The 22,331-nt window shown below is 31.4% G+C and overlaps 1 protein-coding gene across 2 annotated transcripts in view; it reads left to right on the top strand.

The window, feature by feature from the left end:
- The first annotated feature begins 1,285 nt into the window (after positions 1-1,285).
- The window catches only part of LOC121130131 (SET domain-containing protein SmydA-8), a 63,585-nt gene continuing 42,539 nt past the window's right edge, over positions 1,286-22,331 (top strand). The window contains exon 1 of one of the 2 annotated variants that reach the window (XM_071893674.1): positions 1,286-1,486. The gene's annotated coding sequence lies outside the window, so the exon portion shown is untranslated. Of the gene's footprint in view, positions 1,673-22,331 lie in introns of both variants that reach the window. The other variant, XM_040725858.2, reaches the window with a different exon arrangement.

Below are 22,331 nucleotides of genomic sequence, written 5' to 3'. Positions count from 1 at the left end.
ATTTACTAGTAAATATAAAAAAAATTCCTTCATTTGGGAGGGGGAGCTCAACCCCCTTGGTTCGTGTAATGGGTCTTCCAGTACTAGTAGAGTAGGTATACACTTAGCTAATTAATGTTACGTACTACGATTTAGCAATTTGCTTTATTGAATATTTTGGTTTCATTATTATATATTGGTAAACTTTGGTACATACAACACTTCTTAATATATTTACACCTACCCACTTTTTCACCCCTACTAAAAACTGTATTTATGTATACCTTTTAAAGTCGGTTTTGTTATTTCCATTACTTACAAATCCGTGGTTCTCATACTGTTAAAAATGTGTAACATCCGTTAGAATATCAAAATCTCAATTAGTGTTAGATTACGATCTGAAAATCCTAGTGTCATAATTAGTGGATCGGTTTCATTTAAAATTCGCTCTAGAGCTAAACGTACAAAAAACATTTTATCTCTATGCGAGAGACCGATTCTATTGATGAATTTTTGATGACGTCAGATGTGTTTCAAAATCGTGAGCATTGATACAATAACTTCATATTTGTTTGTAAAGTTAAATGCAAATCATATTTGTGCAACTCAAATCAGGCGGTTAGAGGTACAATATTTGTTCATCAATAAGAAGACATCGCTAATGAAAACCCCGATTTTGGACGGAATTTCAATACTAATCTCACTAAGATCAAACTATATAAGAGGCTTAACATATTTATGACATTTGTGCACATATCACAGTTTGAGAACCCCTGACTTACATGATTGAAATACTGCTTTCCTCATTGCTTTTTCGTGATCTCCTACTCAAGAACACATTGTTTTATGTCTTATAATAATTATTGTTTTCTCTCTCTTTTTTTTCAGGCAAAAAAACTGTTTAAACAATGGATCTCTTTCAATAATGCTGCAAATAACATTCTTATCATCGTAGTCTATGGATTTATATTTTAAAATGATACAAATAAACGTTATTTAATTATACAACGGTTTTTATTTTGTTTTTTAACCTTAGTCCAAAGTTAGTAACCATCTTAAATAAATATATATTGTGTTCAATGTCTTTTTGTCAAAATAATTTAATTGTCTCGTCTTCTAGACGAGGGTATCAATCTGGGTCTTTTCACTGTTCCTCAGAGCGTTATTGATTATCTCTTTATGTAAGAGTTAATATAAGATTGTATTGAAGGCTGTTAATAGGAAATTTTTTGGGCATGTTAAAAAAAAAAGGCCTAAAATTAATATGGTAACCCTGACATTTTGAAGAATGTGAGAGAGAGGAGAGGAGCTTAGCTGTATTAACGTTTCATTAAATTAATTGTGAGATGAAGGAAGTAAACACACTGAATAGTGAATACAAGTCGCACTCCATATCAACCGTGGACATTGGCAGGATTTTCTCCGTTTTCGGATTCAAATAAGGACTTACACTTTTTATTCCTCAGCGTTACTCTCCGTCATTCATGAGCAAACACACACGCTCCAGGTTATACTTGATACTTGAATGAAAGAATAATGAGGACTACTTTAGAAAAAAAAAAAAAAAAAACTCCTCAGGTGGCCAAACCCAACAGCAAAATTATATTGTTGTTGTTCAAGACACTCCTTGGATTTAATGGGGTAACAATCAGGCCCGGCGTGAGATAGTCTCGACTGTTGAACGAATATACGGGTAAAGGATATTCTTTTCATTCATTTTAAATATCCGCGACTCTCATGATAAATAGGTATGTCGCGTGTTAAAGTAAAAACAATCTTGAACAAAAATCAAGGAAAGGTCCAATTAATGTTTTTATGTCATATATTCCATAGACAGAGTGATGAGTTAAGATGGCCAAAAATGTTAATTAGATGTAGTTTAGAGCCTTCATTTGACTTCTTTCGAATAAAATCCATTAATCATTAGTTATGTCATTATTGTCACAATGGATTTTTGCTAATTGTAGTGCAATTTTACAGGGATTTTAAAAGATTAATCAGAATAACTTGTGGGGGGGGGGAAATTGTGAAGAAATCATTGAAGAATAGAAATGTAATCCAGACTATTTAAAAAAAAAAAAAAAAAAAAAAAAAAAATATTATAGCTTGTTTTTATGTTGATGGTTCACACATGTTAATTATCGCGTTCGATAGAATGGTAATTTTATAATTTTGGGTAATGGGAATTTAAACTGTAGGCAGCAGTTGAACAGAGTCATGGAAGGACTAGGAAAAAATATTAGTAATTGAGAGCAATCTGACTATATGCATGACTTGTAGATTTTGAATCATAAGCCCACCACATTCGTAATGACCAATTAGAGGCGTAATTTATTACCTTTATATAATTGTTATATTTTTATGGTTATGATATCTGAATTATATATGCGGAACAATTAAGTCCTATGGTGAACGCAATGTAGATTTTGTTAAGTACCCATATTTATACTTGTCACTTTCTGGACTTCAATATTTAAAATCTTGCCATGTCCAGTAATGATTTGCCTCTTTTACTCATTTGTCAAAGTTAAAGCTATAAAACAATTTGGGAAACGCGCCGATTAGTTCCTGGTGACTTCTTAAGAGTTAAGGTTTAGTGGTTATATAGCAAATGATCAAATGTTCCGACCCACTTCTTTTTATCTTTGGTCTTTATTTTTTATCCACCCCCCTTGCCTTACCCTTTCTTAAATATTTACCTTAAACCACTGTATTTATTTTAAGTTTAAGATTAATTATATTTTGTAACATGAAATAATATTATAACAGCTAATTTTTAATTTGAATATTAAATAATTCTATACGAAAAATTATTATAAAAAACCAGATTCTAAGTAGCATAAAATGTTTCCTATATTTCTTTAATTGATTAATAAAAAGTATGAAAAAACCAATTCAAAATATATAAAAATTATAAAGAGCTTGAACATGTTGGACAATATATATCAATATTATTTTTGGCTTTACATGTATACTTTTTACTTTTTGTACAGAGTAGGTAGCAAATTGTGGACTCGAGAGATGGATTTAGAAATAGATCAATATTTTTACATTTTCAATAAGGGGGGGAAAAATAATCTTAATAAAACATGTTGACAAGGTTTTTGCATTACTTTTTTCACTCATTATGGCCAACTTAATTATCAATCACAGTCTTTACACGTCGCCTGAAGGCCATGCAGGAGTTGATGACAAACTCCTCTGACAAGTTGGCCCATGCAGCCACTATGGAGGACTTTAGTGAGTCCATGTCGGTTTCCTTCTCCAAAGTACCCCATATAGAAAAGTTTAGTGGGTTCAAATCTGGTAAGGAAGGGACCATATCTCTTAGGACCAGAATCGAGCCATGTTATCTGTGCAGAACTTTTGGGACGTATAAGAGGGGGCGACGTCCTGAGTTCATAGGTAGTTGCCCTACGGGTAGTTGGTCTTCAGCCTGGGCAAGATGATGTACCTAAGCACATTATAGTAGGCCTCCTGGTCGATTTTCTGTCCCCCTCGAAAAAGAACTGAGGCATCTTCTTTCCATCAGAGGCTACAGCGCCGAGGAACATTATTTGGGCAGGATATTTGGTGCGGTAAAATTCCTTCGACCTCTTCTTTTGTTTACCAAGACAGCGGGCATTCCGGCAGTTGTGAAATTGATCAACTGATAATTATTTCGCAATTTACTTATTTCTTGTCATCCATTTGGGGGTTTTCTTTCACGTCTTGAGCCTCTTAGCTTTTATGCTCTCTGTCAGAAGGTAGCGTGGGGGTCCTAGGGAAGTAAACTAATCCCAACTTGTGCTTTATATCCCTCCTGTAGGTCATAGAGCTACAGAGAAGTCGTTGGCTAGGTGATTCATCTACTTAGAGGGATCCTCCTTTATATTCTTCTCCAAACTTAATGAGAACATCATATACTTCTTTAAATTATGCCTCCACTTTCTGACATCCTGGAGAGGTATTCAACATTTTTTCCCCTCTTGACCAACTGTTTCAAAAAACCGGTTCTTAGAATACTTAACCATGTCCGTAATCTTCATCATATCAGCTCCAGCATTTAGGAGATCTGAGATTCGCCGTCTTTTTGCTTGTTGCTCGCTCATGATGATGAAATGACTAAATGATTAGTATAGTTTGTTTATGTAAAAAGGACGGTGGAAACAGAATATCAAAAAATAATCACTAAACCTTTTCATAGTGATGAGAAAATAAACATTAATTAACAGTCCACGTTATGCTGCCCTACCCTGTAAATGAAGATATTGTTTTAGTCTTTTTTTAAAGGTGAAAAATGGATATTATTGAATATGTCTAGAAGTCTTTCAACTGCATTTTAGCCTTAAGAATGGTCCTATAACTCTATGTATCCCAAAGACGAGGTGTAACCTCATCACAATATTGATAGACACTTGGCAATATCAATAACCCATTGTAGGCTTGAATGTTAGCCTTATCAAGGGTTGTTCAATTTTTGCCATATCTTTTGGAACCTGCCGAATCAATAATTTATGGTTCGTTCAATATTTGGAGTGATGAATAGGCAAAATGTTGAAGGACGTCATTGAAATCGGCTATGTCATAGCTAATGGAACCAAGAGGCATTGCTATGATGTAATGAGTATAATTCCTAGCGACGTTTCTATTATCAATGAGAAACATTCAATCTGATCATTTTTGACAAGAAAATATCACATTTAGGGGAAAAAATGTCTTCTTCATATGAGGATGAGTCAAGTAATCATCTACATCGTCTTCTTCTGATACATCTACTTCAAACTCTAGATCTTGCAATTCCTCCTCATCTTTTGACAGTTACTTTTGAACTCATTTTTTGTACAAACTAACAGGTATAGATTCAATTTACAATCTCAATACCTACTGATTCATGTAATTTCTCATCATCGAAAACATTTCCTCATTTCTTTGTCCATAACTTTTATTATCTTCCAACTTTGTAGCTCTAAACTAATGTGTACTCTACTTTCTACGGTAGTGATTCAACTTTAGGTAATTTTTTTTTGTTAATACAAGAATATATTCTAGTTTATAACTCGTAGCTAGAGTAGTTATTTCCTCGAATATAGAAATAATAACAAAATACTGCCTCTCGTGTACGAAAAAAGTCAATTCTGACCAAGACATTCTTCACCAGCTCATTAGGATTGCTCTCGTTTACCTTCTTGTTTTAAAGCTTTAGATGTGACTAGCTCTTATTTATGAGTGCTGCCATCTTCAAGTTGAGATCGAAAACTTTTCAGAGCACCCTAGAATATTTTGAGTATATTTCCGAGTATTTTGACTACTTTTATTTTCTTTTTTTATTATAAATTTGAATGATACCTTTGAATTGAATTTGAGAACTATCAAGACCACAGACTAAAATGTTTCAATGCTCTAAATTGTTCTCTAGAAATCCTTTTTATTGCTATGATTCCATGACCCTAGCAGAAAATTAATATGAAAGTCTTACATTCATTTGACAGTAGTACATGGTTACTTACGTGTTTATAATTACTGAAAGTAAAAGCATGTCACATGATATCTTAAATAAGAAGCATGGAGCATTACTTGGAAAGGGTTCAAACAAAACATTTTGAAATAGGCAGTGTAATATAATAACTGACAAGGTTAACTGTGAAGGAATTAAAATCTAATATTAACCATATAATAAACAAGCTTGAACAATAGATGAAAAAAAGATATGGAGGCAGGCGAAAGACTATTTTTATAATCTTCCTTTAATTGGTCAGATGAAGTTGCACCGATTAAGAATAAGTAATATTATAGTATTACTAGAGTTATACAAAATATGACCTAAACGCATGCAAGATTTTTTATAGTTGGTGTTACTAAAGTCTAAAGAAAACTGCTGTCTCCAATACATGGTAAACGCATGCAAGATTTTACGGCTCCTGATATTGACGATTATATTTAATAATCCACATTTTTATTGTTTACTTGACCCTTGTTTCGTCTTAAGGGTCAGAAGGACCCGTTTTCAACTTTAACCTACGAATATATATATATCATTTCATTTACTAATTAATGTGGATAAAAAGTATTCTACCAATTCTAGTATTAATAAGTAACTATTAAATATAGTTTAGTTATTTTATTGATAAATTATGAGCGATAATAAGATGAATGTATGAAAGTCTTTCGAGAATTGTGGGCTTTGACAGCTCTACAACTTGTCCTTAAAGGAAGGGAATGAGCTTTTTGACAAATCAAGAGTAAATTTAGAGAAGAACACTGCTAGTCAATTGTACTGTATGGCTTTGCTGCCCACTGTCGGATGACACTTACTGGCACATTCCCCTTCTCCTTGTTTTGGAGGAGTTCTATTCTAAAATTCACCAGGAGGTCCTTGAAGAGGATGAATTGAGTTTTTTTTTCTTCCTCTGAGAAGGCTTCAAACTTCAAGGCTTCCTCTTAAAATCCTTCATGCAATGGTTGTTGACGTCTCTCCGGAGGTGGAGAAATTGAGGTATACTCAAGAGGTTAAATCAAAAGTTGGGATCAATCTTCTGATCATATCAAAATCTTCAGATCCAAAGACGTATGTTCTCTATCAATGGGACCATTCGATTAGTTTGAAAAGAGCAATTACTTGTACAATTATGTTTGAAAAATGGAAAGACTGGTTGGTTGGGAAATATCTAGGGTATCTCAAGGATTTATTGTCTTCAAATCAAGATAAAGTTACCTCATTTTAAGTACTAAATTTTTGTATCAAAAATTTATGCATGTTGCTCATTTGAGGAATGTACCGTGGTTCTGATCGTTTGAGTATCAGAAATATTACATTGGGCTACAATAATGTTTTTTTAAAATGAAAAATAAGGATTATATATGTTTATGTATCACTTGAGAAAGGGAACTTTAAAGAAAGCTTTTGATATTTAACAACATAACTTTAAAATTCAAAGTTCCAAAGTTGAGTAACATAACTTTAAAATTGAAGCTCCTGAATCCCTTTACAAATAACAGGGGCGTCTGCTGAATTATTTTTTTTTTGGGAGTGCTTGGTTTTTTGAATTTTTTTGATATTTCAATAATGAAAAGCTATGGAAAAAAATTTCAAAAATCCATAGATATTCTCAAAAAATTAATTTTTCAGAAAAAAGTCCCTATCTGTCCCCAAAAAAGGGAATTTTTTGGAAAAAATTTCAAAAATTAAATTTGAAATATAACTTTTTTTTCCGTATATTATATTTTTCAAAAAAAAATTAAATTTGGAGAAAAAATTTCAAAAATCCAGAGATGTTCAGAAAAAGCTTTTGGAAAAAAAATTGTAACATTAAATTTTGAAAATATTAAAAGTTATATATATTAACTTTTCTAGTAAGAATAAAAAATTCGTTAATTTGAAGGGGATAAAGTCCCTCCAGCCATACCCTTGCGGACTCCCCTGAATAAAAAATGTCATTTTCAAGTTGCTATAGAAGTCAAAAAATGCCCTTCGAAGATTGAAACTTTACAAGCATATTTTTTTCATTAAAATACAGTATGAGATGTTATGTTATCGTCTTCAGTATAAATAAATGAATGACGTCGTAGGAAATGCGACTTCTTGCGAAAAAATATGAAAAATACTGACCGTTCTATATTCTCAGGCTTGCTACGGTATTTGCTACTTGGTTTAAAGCTTAAATCACATCTATCTAGCATCGGTTGAGAGTTACTCCCCAAAATGTCACCCATTTTGGACACGAAGTCCTTATTTAAGAGTCGTTTGAGTGAGCTGATGTGAGTGACGTGTGAAAATAAGACAAAATAGAGTATCAAGCATTTTACTACTGGGATAGCCACTGATTTTTTAACCTGTACAAGTTCAGTACCTGAAACAAAAAAGACAAATAAAGTCTATAGTGCTGCAATAACATCCAAAAGACTTCCATGATAATTTTGAAACTTTTATTTGACAATAAGATTTTGAATCTTTTTTCCACTTCAAACTTAAAGGAATTTCTTCATTTTTTTTTTACCTTAAGACAGTTCCTGATGTTGATATTGAAGACTTCGCTTAGAATCTTTGTTAATACATCCTGGTATTTCCCAATAGTTTCCCATTTTTTATCCTGAAGAGGGAATGATTGTCATTGCCATTGATTCTTTGAAATGCCACACAATGGAAATATCAACCCAAGACATCCTTCTTTTCAAAGTCCCCATAGTATTCCAACTAATTTTTCACGCTGGAGACAGTCTTTCTGGAATATCTGGATTTCATAAAATCAATAAATATTTGGAAGTTTTAAACTCAGTTATTTAAAATCAGTTATATTTTTAATCATTTGAGTGTGTAAATCTCAAGTTTCTACTCTATATACATGAAATTTAAAAAACTCAATTCTAAGAAAGATTAACAATTTAAAAAAAAATATTATATTTAGAAATTAGTTATTGGTATTTTTATGTAGGTATTCTTAATTTCCATGCGAACCAATTTGGAATGAATGGTGTTATTCCCATTTTCTAAAAATATAACCTAAAAAGTTCCAATAATTTTGTAGTGGCAATATAATAGTTAGAAAAAAATAGTTTAAAAAAACAACAACATCTAACACGGAATAAAATTTAACAAAATAGATGTAATTTCTTATATCTTGAGGTGTTTAAATTTATTATGGCATCTTAAAATATCTTAATATATCATTTTTCAAGGATTCAGCTGCTTGAAGAAAAAAAATTCATTCTGAAAAATCCATGTGGCTGTCCACCGAAGAAAGAATTACCCCGTTTCCTCTGTTCTTAAAATTGGAAAGGCGTCCACATAATTTGTGTCTGTGTGTGGAGGGCGGGGGGGGTGTGTTATCATTTTTTGAAAGACACTAAATTTAAACGAATAACATACTTTTCGAAACGATAAATTGATTTTATTGTACATTTTTGACATGTAATTTTAGTTATATAAAACCAGATAAATGTTTCGGAGGTAGGGGGAGGCTACAGCCTCTCACGCCTGCAGACGGACCTGAAGTACCCCTTTTTACTAATAGCCCCTCTACTTTTAAAAACGTTGAGCCTATTACATTGTAAGGTTTTAATAAAACCGAACCTATAATTTTTTATTTATATTTCGGACATTCTCAAAAATCAGATAAATTATTTATTACAAATATCAGCCAAGATGATATCCTGCTTTCAGCTAAATAATATTTTTTTCCTCCAGATAAACAACTCAAAAAGCATGTAGATTTATCCTAAAAATGAAGCCCTAATCAAGAGAAAAAGAGATGCTACGTGGGATATAGACACTATCTTATATTTTTAAGATCCGAAAAATCCCTCGGATCTTTGTTATGATCCGTAAAAGTTCGAGTAGCCAAAGCTGATTCGAGTCTTAGACTTTGGATCATTTTGGAGAATTCAAATTTACCTATATTGTACCCGAGAACTTCGGATCTATATCCAAGACTCGTCCTATCTTTATTAAGCAATACTTTATGCTTTTTAGGATCTGTAAAAGTTCGAATACCCGAAGCCATTTTGAGTCTTTGATATTTTTGAATAATTAATTTTACCTATACCGTAGCCGGGTTCTGTACCTATCCTATCTCTAAGTGTAATTTGCATGAATTGAAGTTGCTACCCTGACCTTGTGACACTCAAACCCATTCTAAGCTCAATTTAAAAATAACAAATGTCTGATCACAGCTGACATTTCATAGATATTAACCAGCTCCTGAATGATTACAATTGGGGAACTTAGAACGTCAGAATTTTTAATTGTAAAGTGTAGAAACGGTTCTAGATCTCACCCGGCACATTATAGAACAAACCCCCGTTCAGATCATTTACATTAAACGAATCATAGCAGATCAATAATAACTTTAAAAAAAATATTTTTTTATACTAATATTGTCTTATTTCTTTTCAAAATAACTTATTCAAATTAATCTTGACACATCTTTTTATTTATTTTTTTCAAATTTGTCAATGAAATTTCTACAATAATTAATCAACTTATAAAATTGAGTCGATTATGTATTGTCTGGGTTAAAAAAACAAAACAAAAAAAAAAGCCATTGTAGATTTACATATCACACTTTGATTGTATCACTAAAGTTGAAATTCTTATAAGGAAAAAAGAAAGCAGGGAGAAGGTGGGAGTGAGACATGGAGTATTATTGAATTAAAACGCTTGTTAATAGCAGCTGCCTGTTTTAGTAAAAGAGCTACTGCAATAAAGAGGAGAACATTCTACACTTAAAATAGAATTAGGGTATGGAAAATGTTTTAATTCTATTTAAATTCATATATATTTGAAAGAGCAGACGCAGGAATTGTTTTTTTCTTTTCTAACTTTTAAAGGGAGTTTTTTCTTTACAAACATATCAACTCTATGTATCACGTAGCCATCCCTCCAAAAGACCCTAAAAATTCAATTGTTAATGAATTAATTCTTCACAACTAAGGAACTATTGTTCAATGATTGCTGGGATTTAACAACAGCGAATTCTAATGCAACCAATCAACGTTCAGAAACTATACAACTTTTGTATTATTATGGTTTTGTAGTACGACATTTTGGAGGCATAACTGTTGTTACTAGCCTAATGAAAAATTTCTACAATATATAAATCTTATTTTAAACACAAAATTTTTCTTTTTTAAAGAAAAGAATAAGTAAAAATCAAGATTTTTGAGCTTTTGATTCGAAATGGAGGAAATCAGTTGCTAGCTCTGTAAGCTAATTCTTTCATACTATGGAATTATTATTTAATAAATGTTGGAAAGTGTTCACAGCTTAAAAAGAGCTGAATCTACTTGAACCAATCCACGCTCCGAACTCTGGTCAGAAGAATGAAGCAGAAACTTGACATCTAAAGACATAATATATTTTAGTGTTAGCGAGTAATGCAGTAATTAGGGTTTGGCAAATAATGACGTAATTAAGGTTTGGCAAATAATGCCGTAATTATGGTTTGCCAAATCACTAACCCGACGTACAAGGGCTATGCCATTTTTCCCTTGTCCTACTATCCAATATATTGACTCCCTGAAGATGAGAGCTAGAGCTGTATAAAATATGACCTAAAAATTACACCCTTAAGTCCTGAAAATTTGAAGTATGTTTGGGAGAAGAGGAGCTTAGCTGTCATGGCATTTTATTAGACTAGCTGCGATCAGCTTGGAGATGTAGGAAATAAATACAAATCCCACTAGCCACGACATGGACTGGAATTACTCCGATGCCGATCCCTAATTCTACCCTGAGTCCAAAAAGAACTTACACTTATAACTCCAAAAGAAATCCTTAGGTTTACTCTCTGTAGACGCACTAGTGATAACTTTACATTTATATGTTATTCTAGACAGATATTTCACGGTTAGAGACTGCGATCCCATACCGTAGACTAGAATTTCATCGTATTCAAATCGTAGATCTTTTTTCCCCACTCCTGGTTTATAAGTTGTACAAATATGATTGATGCCACAGATTCAAAATAATATGATGTTATTGTGTGGATGCTCACAATTTAGAGTCCCAACTGACGTCATCAAAAATTCATGAATAGAATCAGTCTTGACGAAATTTTAAATGAATTTTTCTTTTATTTGGTTCACCAAAAGTTATAAAGATCACTGACCAGTCTATAGTTTTGAAACCAAAGCCCCGAACTTGTTAATATGGATTCATTTGAAAAATACCATCAAATATAACTTTCCATATGTAGTATGTACTACAAATATTTTCATCTGATTAAAAGAACAAGGTCATTAAATAGCATGAAGGAGTCGCATGATAGTCTTATTTTTATTAAAAAATAATTAAAAATGCCCCTCAAAATGTAAGTGAACTATAGAGTGACACTTAACCGTTTAAAAAAAAATAATTACTACGTATTGGGATAATGAACTCGTGTATACTGTGAACGTGTTAACTTTCCTTGATTTCCAACTCTTCTCTTTCCCTGCATCTTATCAATAGAGTTGTAAATGTTAAGCATTTATTAGCATGCAAGTTTTGTTTGAGCAAACTGAGCTGTTTATTTTTATTTTTTAAAGCTGTTATCATTATTTTTTCATTGAGGATTATTTGCAGAGTTATAAGTTTAAGTCTCTCTTGGACTCGGAGTAGAATTGAGAATAGAGTATGTCCATTTTTTAGAAAGTGGGACTTTTGTTTATTTCATTCATCTCACTGCTGTTCGCAGTCATTTTAACGAAACCTCATGACAGCTCTTCTTCCAAACATTATTCAAATTGTGAGGGTTACTACGTGAATTCCGCTTTTTTTTATAGTATACTGGTAGATCATATTATTTTCATCTATGTAAATGACTCCTTACAAGAATTTTATATTTTCAAAGGAGTTTATTATTATTCTTGAAGAGATATCATTTCAGTATAAAGGAATCAGGAGAACACCAAAGACGAAGCGTAAGAATGAGGATTTGTTGCAAAGTTATTTGTATAAGTCCTTGTTGGACTACGGATAGAATTGGGGATCGACATTCGAGTAATTTTTGTCCTTGATAGAAATGGAGTGGAACTTGTGTTTATTTACTTCTTCATAGTTCCTTGTAGGTAAAATGTCACGACAGCTTTCACAACATTCTTCAAATTGTCAGGATTATCATGTTTATTTTTTTTTTTGTTGCACGCCCAAAATGCTCACGATTTACGACCTTATTTATCTACTACATTTTCTTTGTTAACAAATGAGCTTATGAATGAATATATTTCCTTCTCTATGGTTAATACTTTACATACCTGAGGTACATTTTAATGTGTTAAGCCCTTTTCCATTTGTATAAATGATGTTTTCCCAGTTCCTTTGTAATTGTATAATAATACCATAGTATAAAATAATACCGTCTGCCAACATGGTGATCCTGTCATTAAAAAAAATGATTCTTTAATTTGTCAGTTGGAGTTAAACTGATTGAGGATAAGTAAATATTATATTGGTACAATTACTCCATCGTATCTAGAATGGTCTTTGAAGTCCATATCCATTATGTATATTTTCTTCTTTGGAACGACCGAGACGCGTACTTAAAGGTAGGTCCACGGACCACCTTTGAACCCGGTGATTGAAAGAATGACAATTACAGATGAATTAAAATGCACAACCTTAATTTTCCTTTTTTTGTTGATCAGCTGAATGCTATGTATAGTATATACTTATTAGTAGTTGAATAGTTACGAAATGAAAGGGATAATTTAATTACAAAATTCGTGCAATAAATATCTTAAAGGATTAAAATAACTTATAAAATTAATATTTACATGTGTATATAATATTATAATATCTGAAAGCAATGTTTCTCAAGCCTTTTACATTGTGTATGACAAATTTTTAACCCTCTGTAAGTGAATATATATTTTTGAATAAAATTTGTGAAGTGGGGTAAGGGGTTGTTACCTCTCAAATAAAACAAATTCTATTACACTAAGCATAATTGATATACACTCAAAGTTAGACTGTTTATGCTTTAACATTTTTTAAAAGGATTTGATCCCTTTTCTACTCCTAAAATCATTGAAATCACCTCAAGGCATTGCTAAAAATATAGACTTTCTTATAAAAGTTAATCTTAATAGTATTAGTTTTGAGTCTCCATAAGATCGAAGTTATTATTTATCATAGATAAAATATTACAATTTCATTTTCGATACATTTTTTATGAAATATACATTTTGTTTAACGAATTTTTAATTCAAAATAAGTGATTATCAATTTTGATGAGGAATTAACGAGGGGTCCATTAAAATCTGAGCACTTTGAATTTAAAATTTAACCAGATATAATATATTAAATAACAATGGAATTTCAACAAAATTAATACTATATAGATGAGATATCTCAATAATTAACGTAGCCACCTTTAGGAGCAATGATGGCTTCAAGGTGGGGTTGGAAACCCTGGCACCCACTTAGAATGTAGCCCTCTATCATGGCCTTCTAGTGCAGTGCTTTGAGGTCCTTGGTGTTTGGATTACGGGTAATGTAGACTTTCCTCTTGATATTCACCGAAAAGGTGGAGTTGACAGAGTTGGCATCAGGGCATTATTCGGGCAAAAAGTGTCAAACAAGAGTTCAAAAGAACTCATTCAAAATAATCTTGCAACGGAGGAGATGGGGTTATTTCATTGCAGGTGTCAAAAAGGGTCTTTGGATCCTCATAAGGTTCTTTCCACCCACTTTTTTTGATAGCTCTCTGGAACGTCTGGTGTGAAACTTCTAGATCTCTTGCATGGACCATCATGGACTAGAGGGGATTGGCCTGGGCTATTATATTTAACGCATCCGGATCTAGTTTGCCCTTTCGACAGAGCCCTTCTTCCTCCACAAAGTTTCCAACTTGCTGAGGCACAACTACTTGCTGTACGCAAATGGAAACTCGTTGATCACGTTCAAGTAATGGACTTCTACGTAATACGTCATACTTTCTCTATCTATCTCAAAATCGGAGACAGCGTCAGATGATACATGGAATTCAATCCTCGCAACCTTTTAATAATAAGGAAATATCTTTGGTACGTCAAGTGAAGGAACGCGAAGGGAAAATAAGGAGAAGAATCTATCGTTTAATTTTAATTCACAATCCTTCCAAAAGAATTTTTTTTAGTTGCAAAGCTATCGAACAAGTTCAATTTGGGAATAATATTTCATATATATGTACTTCTTCTTCTTGAATGAAAGTAATGGGTATCATTGTGCTAATTATCCGAATAACTCGAAAAAGTCGAGATCCTTCTTCTCTTCATCCGTCAATATATCCTTCTCTTCACTTCCAATGACGCACCAAGGTATTTCCTTATTATTAAAAGGTTGCGAGAATTGAATTTTTTTACAATCTTCTGTCGCTGTCTCTGATTTTGAGATAGAAAGAGAAAGTATGACGCGTAGGCAAACCTATACAGGACACCCCATTGCTGATAGATATCAATAATAAACAGATAATAGAATGAAAGAGAAGAAGCAGATATCAATTGCGGGCGTGCTCCCTCATCTGAACAAATCTCACATCTTTAGCTCGTATTATATCTAAGAAGGATGGGATTCAAATGTTTAAAAAGTATTATCCTAAGGTGATTATTGTCCTCATATATATGGAGGGTTAAGATTCATAACTTAATTTTTCCATTTAAAAATATTGTAAAAATCACTTTTTTAGAACCTTTAAGAAATTGATATTTTTCTAAAAAGTCATTAAAATAAATTAGGAGTGGCGATCAGTGATCTCCAATTCCTCATTTTATAAATACATCATGATTGGAACACATCTATTGAATCCTACATTATGTACATGGTCTCCTTCCTTTATTACGGCGATCATCTCCAACGTTTGACTCACTCAAGCTCCATAGTAGACGTGATAAGGGAATCTATTAGGAAAAATCTTTCTTTGTACTAAATGCAAACCCTACAAAACCAGAATTGGAAGCTATAAGTAAATATATTCCTTACGATTTTTGATATGAAAACCAATAAAACAACTGAACTAGTACGTGGGAAATTTCGACATCCGTTGCTTAGGTCGGCCAAACTGCATTTATGCCCTATACCTTGGGATTTAAAGATGGCATATAACCCTACAATTGGTTTTTATGCAGCATTAGCATGTTTAAAAATATACGGATCTACTAGATCTACCACCAATATGGGAGAAAAGAATCGTTCAATCGACTAAAATTGTCCGAGAACAAAAGAAATTTACAAACTAGTTCCCAGTTTCAACCGAGTGTATTTTCTTCTATACATCTAGCAAGGATTGTGGGAGGATATACAATTCAATTCTATATGCTTTCGTGGAGTGTCAAGTTGTATTAGAGGCATTAGGCATACTGTTGAGTTGTTGGACTTGGATTGTTTGCCTTCAAACCACACAAAAGCCCATATTTTATTAGGGATTCCTCTGCAAAGGAATTCCAGCCCTGAAATCCGTGCAGTAAATTATGCATGATTAAGTTCTGAACCACTAATAGCAAGTCGACTTGCTTCTGGTAATGTACTGGGGAAATTAGGGAGGTAATTATTGCATCCGCAGCAAGATAAGCTGATTTTTCCTTGCGTATTCCTTGGGAAAATTCATCATCAGATTGGGACTTCCCCTCGGATTTGGTTCGATATTTCCCTTCTTGGTCGGGTAGATATTATCATAAACTAAAGACTATAATAGATAAATTTCGGAATAATAGACAAAGAGGTGATAAACGACGTCTTTTGGGTCTTTTGTTATTATTATTATGAACGTTCTTTAAATCAGGTTTTTTAGTTGTGGCTGAGTTGTGTATGTTACTCGGTTGTATGGCTATTTTTGATTGTAACCATTACGTGTTAATGCCAGCTCTCTCAATGTTTGGCTTTTTTTTATAAAAATTATTTTTCTGTATTTTATGTTTCAAAGGAATACCAATGGGATGATGGGTTAGAATTGAGGGGGATAATTTTAAATTAGAATATTCATTTATGATTTTTATTTTTGCATTCCCTCTGAATTTATTTTTTCATTATGTTATGGATGTTTTGATATTCCTTTGTGTGAAATAAAGCCCATAAAAAAACAACTAAATATCCACAAAGTCTAAGAGACGGGATCCTAGAGGTCATTAAAATATATCATTAAAAAATTATTTTTAAAAAAGATGTTATTATATCAAAAATAAACCAAATAATCTATTCCAAAAGGTCCGTTCTTATTCTTTTAGTATAATGATAACCTATGAAGATGCAGATGAAGATATTCTTAAATTGTCATTGTTTCGTATAACAAAATATCTTTCAACGGCAAGTTGTTTGGTACAACTTTAGATCTCAAAGCATGGCTTGGCTAGATAGAGCATGCCACAATTAGTGATGAAAATCTGTTGTATTTGTTATCTAGCCAGTTTTTTTGAAATTGGTAGTCTGAAGAATGAATTTTCTTTTCCTCAGGCGTTGTCATTATTACTTAACTCATTAGTACTGAACTTCGTATTCCACTTTTTCAATATTCATTTTAAAACCTGAAATGACATTCGTGTGTGCTCGTAAAAGACGAAGCGTAATCCTGAGGATTTGTTGCAGAGTTAGTAGAGTTGATAATCGACATCCAAGTAATTCTTGGAAATGTTGTTGTTTATTACCTTTTCCCTCTACTCCGTTGACACAGCTGATTATCTAATTAAATGGTATGTCAGCTAAGCTGCTCTTCCCCAAAACATACTTCAAATTGTTGATTTTTGTCTCCTTTTTTAACATGGCCAAAATACACACGATTTTCAACACTAGTCATACTATCGTTACTATCAAGTTCTAAAAAAGAAGATGGAAAATTCGCAAGATAAATAAGAAAGAAATGAAGATGATATGAGTAATATCAGTGTACTAATCCCCCAAACTCAATTGGAATGTAAGTAAGTTCAATTATAAATATCCTGTATTGGAATACCCCCACAGTGTCTCTTATCACGGATGTCATTCCTCAAGGTCAACTTATTTTGTTTTGTCTCCTCACCCTCAACCTTTCCAAAATATCATGTATCACACTAAGTTGTGATCGTCCACTATAAGAAGTAACGAAATCAATATCCGAGTAAAATTGAAATCGAGGTTAATTTTTTCTATTAATGAAACGAAGAGGCAATATTTTTTTTAATAATTAAGAACAAAGAAAAACTTAAGAGGATTCATTGGAGTGATACTCAAAAAAAAGAATATATATATATATATGTAAATTAAAAATTATGAGAAAAAACTCATAACTGGAATAAAGGGGTGGGAAAAAAAACATTAAAGATATTTTTTAGACAGAATTGGATTCCCGTATGTCACAAATTTATTCAAAACAACATAAGTTTACAGGTTCTTCATCCTTATATTGAATAAGCATTTGACGACGATACACTTCTTGGCCCATTATTTCACAGTAAAAATTAGAAAACACAACGGTTCCAAGAACAATGTTTGACATAAAATAAACTCCAAGTCCTCAATCGGTTGGATAGTACTTTCATCAAAGATGACACTTTTACAAGGACTTTCCTCTTCTTTATTTTATGGAAATATTCTTCCATTCTTGTAGATTCAATAAGTGGAGCATACTCCAGAGCAGCTATGGAAATCCTATAACTTTTTCAGGTATGCCGTTTTTTTGGAATTGATAATCTGAAGAAGTCATTTTCCTTTCCTTAGATGTTGTCATTATTATTGCTTAATTCCTGAGTAGTGAACATCCTTTCCTAAGCAGATTCAATTATATTCAAAGCCTGAAAGAACATTCGTGAATGTCTGCTCATAAAAGACAGAGTGTCACCCTGAGGGTTTGTTGCAGGCTTATAATTGTAAGTCCTTTCTGGACTCAGAGGTGAATGAGGTAATCCTTGGTTATATCCTTATTTATTTCCTTCTCACCCTTCTTCCTTGTGACAGCTGATTGTTGCTGATCTCCTCCAAAACATTCCTCAAATTGTCAGGGTTACCATGTTGATTTTCGTTTTTTTAATATTTATTATACCCATCATTTTCATCACTGTAAATAACAGGAAGTTTTGTAGACACTTGAATGTGAATAAATTAGATACAAAATGATGTTATATCTACATAAACTAAACATTCTTTCGTAGATTTTGAGACGCTATAAGCTTGACATACTCCTTTGGCTCAACATACGAAGCAATACTTCATCTATAGTTCCTGGGTAAAAGATTATGGCTAGAAAAGAAAAAAAAACTTAGATATTTTAATGTATGGAAAATGTCAAATTATGAGAATATAAAGGATAGATAGATATACTCAAATAAAAACTAATCATCTATAGAAATGAACGGATAATAAATTAAACATCTTATTTTTAAGAGCTTAGTGAATAGTTTTTGTAGTCTACAAATCTTATTTGGCATTAATGAACAATAAAAGTATATTCGATAAATGTATATAAGGATACTTCTTACCAAAAAAAAAAAAAGAAAAGATAACTGAGTTGTAAAAATGAAGAAAAAGGAATACCACCAGTTCTCGTTGTACGGTGTAACAATAGAGTAAATTGATTTATTTGTAGCATGTTTGAAAATAATCATAAATTGAGCAAATTAGAGCAATGTTATTGTAATATTATTGAAAGATATACTTATTATTACTAATACTTGACTGTTTAAAAAACTCCACTCAACTGAATAATTTTTAATACATTTTACAGATTTTCAAATGAAAACGCGGGCATGAAAGACCTTCTTAAGGAAATTTAAAAGTTTTCTTCTTATTTCTTAGAATAAATTGCAAAATAATTAGTATCTGGTAAAACCGACTTACCAACTTATTGTTATTAAGGTACACTCTAATACCTTTTGCAGCTGAAGGTACACTTGTATTTGCCAAAACACTTCCTAGCACACCCCTTCCAAATAAATGAGTAAAACTACCAACATGTTTATACAACAAATAATAAGCTGGGCTTTAGATATAAGTTGTGCCACTGTCAGCTGAATTATGATCAAAAATTGTATACTGCGTACTCTCAGGAAGATACTTGGAATTACCTTTGGGAAAGTAAGTGATTAAGTTGTGGTGGGATCAGGAAGAGGTCAGAAGTGTCCCCAAGAGTAGGCTGGAGGGTTGTAGCCCCCTCAAAAATAAGGGATTTTAATTTTTAATTTTTAATGTTTGACTTTTTTTTTACAAAAATTTAATATTTGTTTTGTTTTTCAAAAAACTTAATATTTAATATTTCATTTTTCAAATTTTTTTCAGAAAAATAAAATTTTCTAATAATAAATATGGATTTTGGAATTTTTTTTGTAAAAAACTGTCTATTTTTGATTTTTTTATTAATTAATTTTTTTGTGAAAAGCTATAGATTTTTGAATTTCTTTTCTAATAAATTGATTATTTTAAATTTTTTTATAAAAAAATTAATTTTTTGTAAATGTCTATAATTTTTTTATTTCTTTTTCCAATAAATGTAATATTTTCAGTTAATTTTTTTCTGAAAAAGTTTTAATATTTGAATATAGAAAAAAAAATCAAAAGACATGCCACCCAAATATAATCCTACGGGTGCCCTTGGAGGCTGATACGCAGAGTAGCAATGAAATTTGCTTTCAATTTTTTCTTACCTCTTGATTTTTGAGAGTCCTTGACCTTTTATACCTTATAGTACATTTTTTTCTTACCTCTTGATAAAAAATCCTGACTTTATACCTTATAGGTGTTATTGAAAGCCAACAGCAATTTGATTTTGAGAGAAAAGAATATTAACTTGCAGCCAGTATGTAAAAATAAGAAAAGTTAGCTTTGGATGACCTGAAGCTTCAAGTTGTTGTCTGCTAATAATTCCATATTATCCAAAAACGTAATATTTAAAAATTTTGAATTGTTTGAGAAAAGCTGATAGGATTTTGAAATTTTTTATTGCAAATTGCACATTGAAAATTTAATTTTTGATGTTTTTTTTTTCCAAAAATAAGTTATTAGTGAACAACTGTGGATTTTTCAATTTTTTTTTTCAAAAATATTAATTTTTTCTGAATAACTGTGGATTTTTGAAATTTTTATGGAAAAAATTTATTTCTTTGTGAATGGCTGTGTTGTTTGAATTCTTTTTTCCCAAAAATTTAATTTTTTGACTATGACTATGGAGTTTTGAAATTACATAATGAAAAAAATATAATCATTTATATTTTTTTCTCCAAAAAAAATGTGTCTGCAGTCTACGCTGGTTGAGAACACATGTACTAATATGAATATATATGAAATACAATACAATTAAATAAGGTTTTTATTTTTTGTATAATGATCACAGTAGAAATATAATTGATCTTAATATTCTTACCTCCCTTTGTGCAACTGATGAATAATTTATATTGATTCTTATGAAAACCGGGTATTACGATATTAATTCTATTTTTCTTTGTATTTACAATTTATGCAAAAGTTAGGTAGAGTATTGATTTACTTATATTTTGCGAAGCGTAATACCTCAGATTACGATACGTTTAATTTGTGAAGTTCTCCTCCTCATAGTCGGTGTTTTTACAACATAAAATGAATATCTTTTGAATTAATCCTGTTGAAAATTCATGAAATGGCTTGAAGAATTAAATAGACATCAAGGATCCTGGAGCACTTGACAATTTTCATAATCCTCTCCTCCTCAACTTCAGCATATAAGAAATCTGAAATGCACTGCCTTTTGGCTTTTTGCTTACTTATGATGACGAGATGACGAAATGTTTGTTATTGTTTGCTTATGCAGAAAGAATTATTGAAACAGAATGTCAAAAAATAATTACCAAATCCATTTTTGTAATTATAAGTAATTAACATTAATTAATTGTGTACATTTTGTAGAGGAAACCCTGAATACTTTTCTTTTCTTTATTGTTTTGATGGCATATAATTGTCATCCTTTTTAACTTGTATTATGAATATTACATAATCCTAATACAATTTTGATTATTTGAATAGATCCATTAATATTTATTTTGGAAAGCCTTTTATTACTCATACGGGTTTAATTAGTTCTTTCGCTGTTTATATAATCTTCGGTAAATTTAAGAACAAACTAAATTATAATACAAATAGCAAACTTTGCAAAATGTAAAAGACTAAGCAAATATCAAGTTTCAAGGACACTTCTTTCCCCATAAAAAGAAAGTTGAATGATCAACCCCTGTACCCAAAAAAAAAATCTAAATATATACATGATATGTCAAGCCATACATTGGATTACGAGTCAGGCTCATGTCTATTATGAAGATCTCTTTTGCCAAAATGACCGAAAACTGACAGGAATTATGAAATTTTAAACCATATATTTGCTATTTTAATATAAAACAATCTTGAAGAAAAATCAAGAAAAGAGAAAATTGCAATTTATTTATTTACTTCAACTAAAAAATACTCCCAAAATTTTATTACGATATTTGAGTTAATTATGGCCTTTTAATTCAAATTTGTTGAACGGGTTTGTATACCCAAGTATATTAAATATAGTATAAAATCTTTATTTGATATTTAATTCTTAGACTGGCCCCAATATTATCCCTTTCAAATAAAGTCCATTTCTCCTTCTATTGTGACGATCAATTTTGGCTTCTTCAATAACAATTTTCGGGTCCTTCAAAGAGTGATAATAATCTATCTACTAATAGAAATGTGCTATAATTTGTGGAAGAATACAAATATTTGTGGCAACTCGAATGGTACACTCGAATGTAAAAAAAAACCAATTTTTTTTTTGTATTTTTTTCATTGTTTTTGTATTGATGGACCACAAACTTACTATTATTGGATTATCAATGTGACTTTAGGGACAAATCATTAAATGGATGTTGCATGAGAGTCATCAGTTAACCTTCTTGACTGAAAAACTAATGCAAAATCCAAAAGTGATAACTTATATCTTAGAATACATTTACTTTATATA

The sequence above is a fragment of the Lepeophtheirus salmonis genome, chromosome Z (assembly GCF_016086655.4).
Source record: "Lepeophtheirus salmonis chromosome Z, UVic_Lsal_1.4, whole genome shotgun sequence".
Classification (NCBI taxonomy): Eukaryota; Metazoa; Arthropoda; class Copepoda; order Siphonostomatoida; family Caligidae; genus Lepeophtheirus; species Lepeophtheirus salmonis.
Note: the sequence above shows the minus strand (reverse complement) of the source record. Positions and strands in the feature narration are given on the sequence as shown.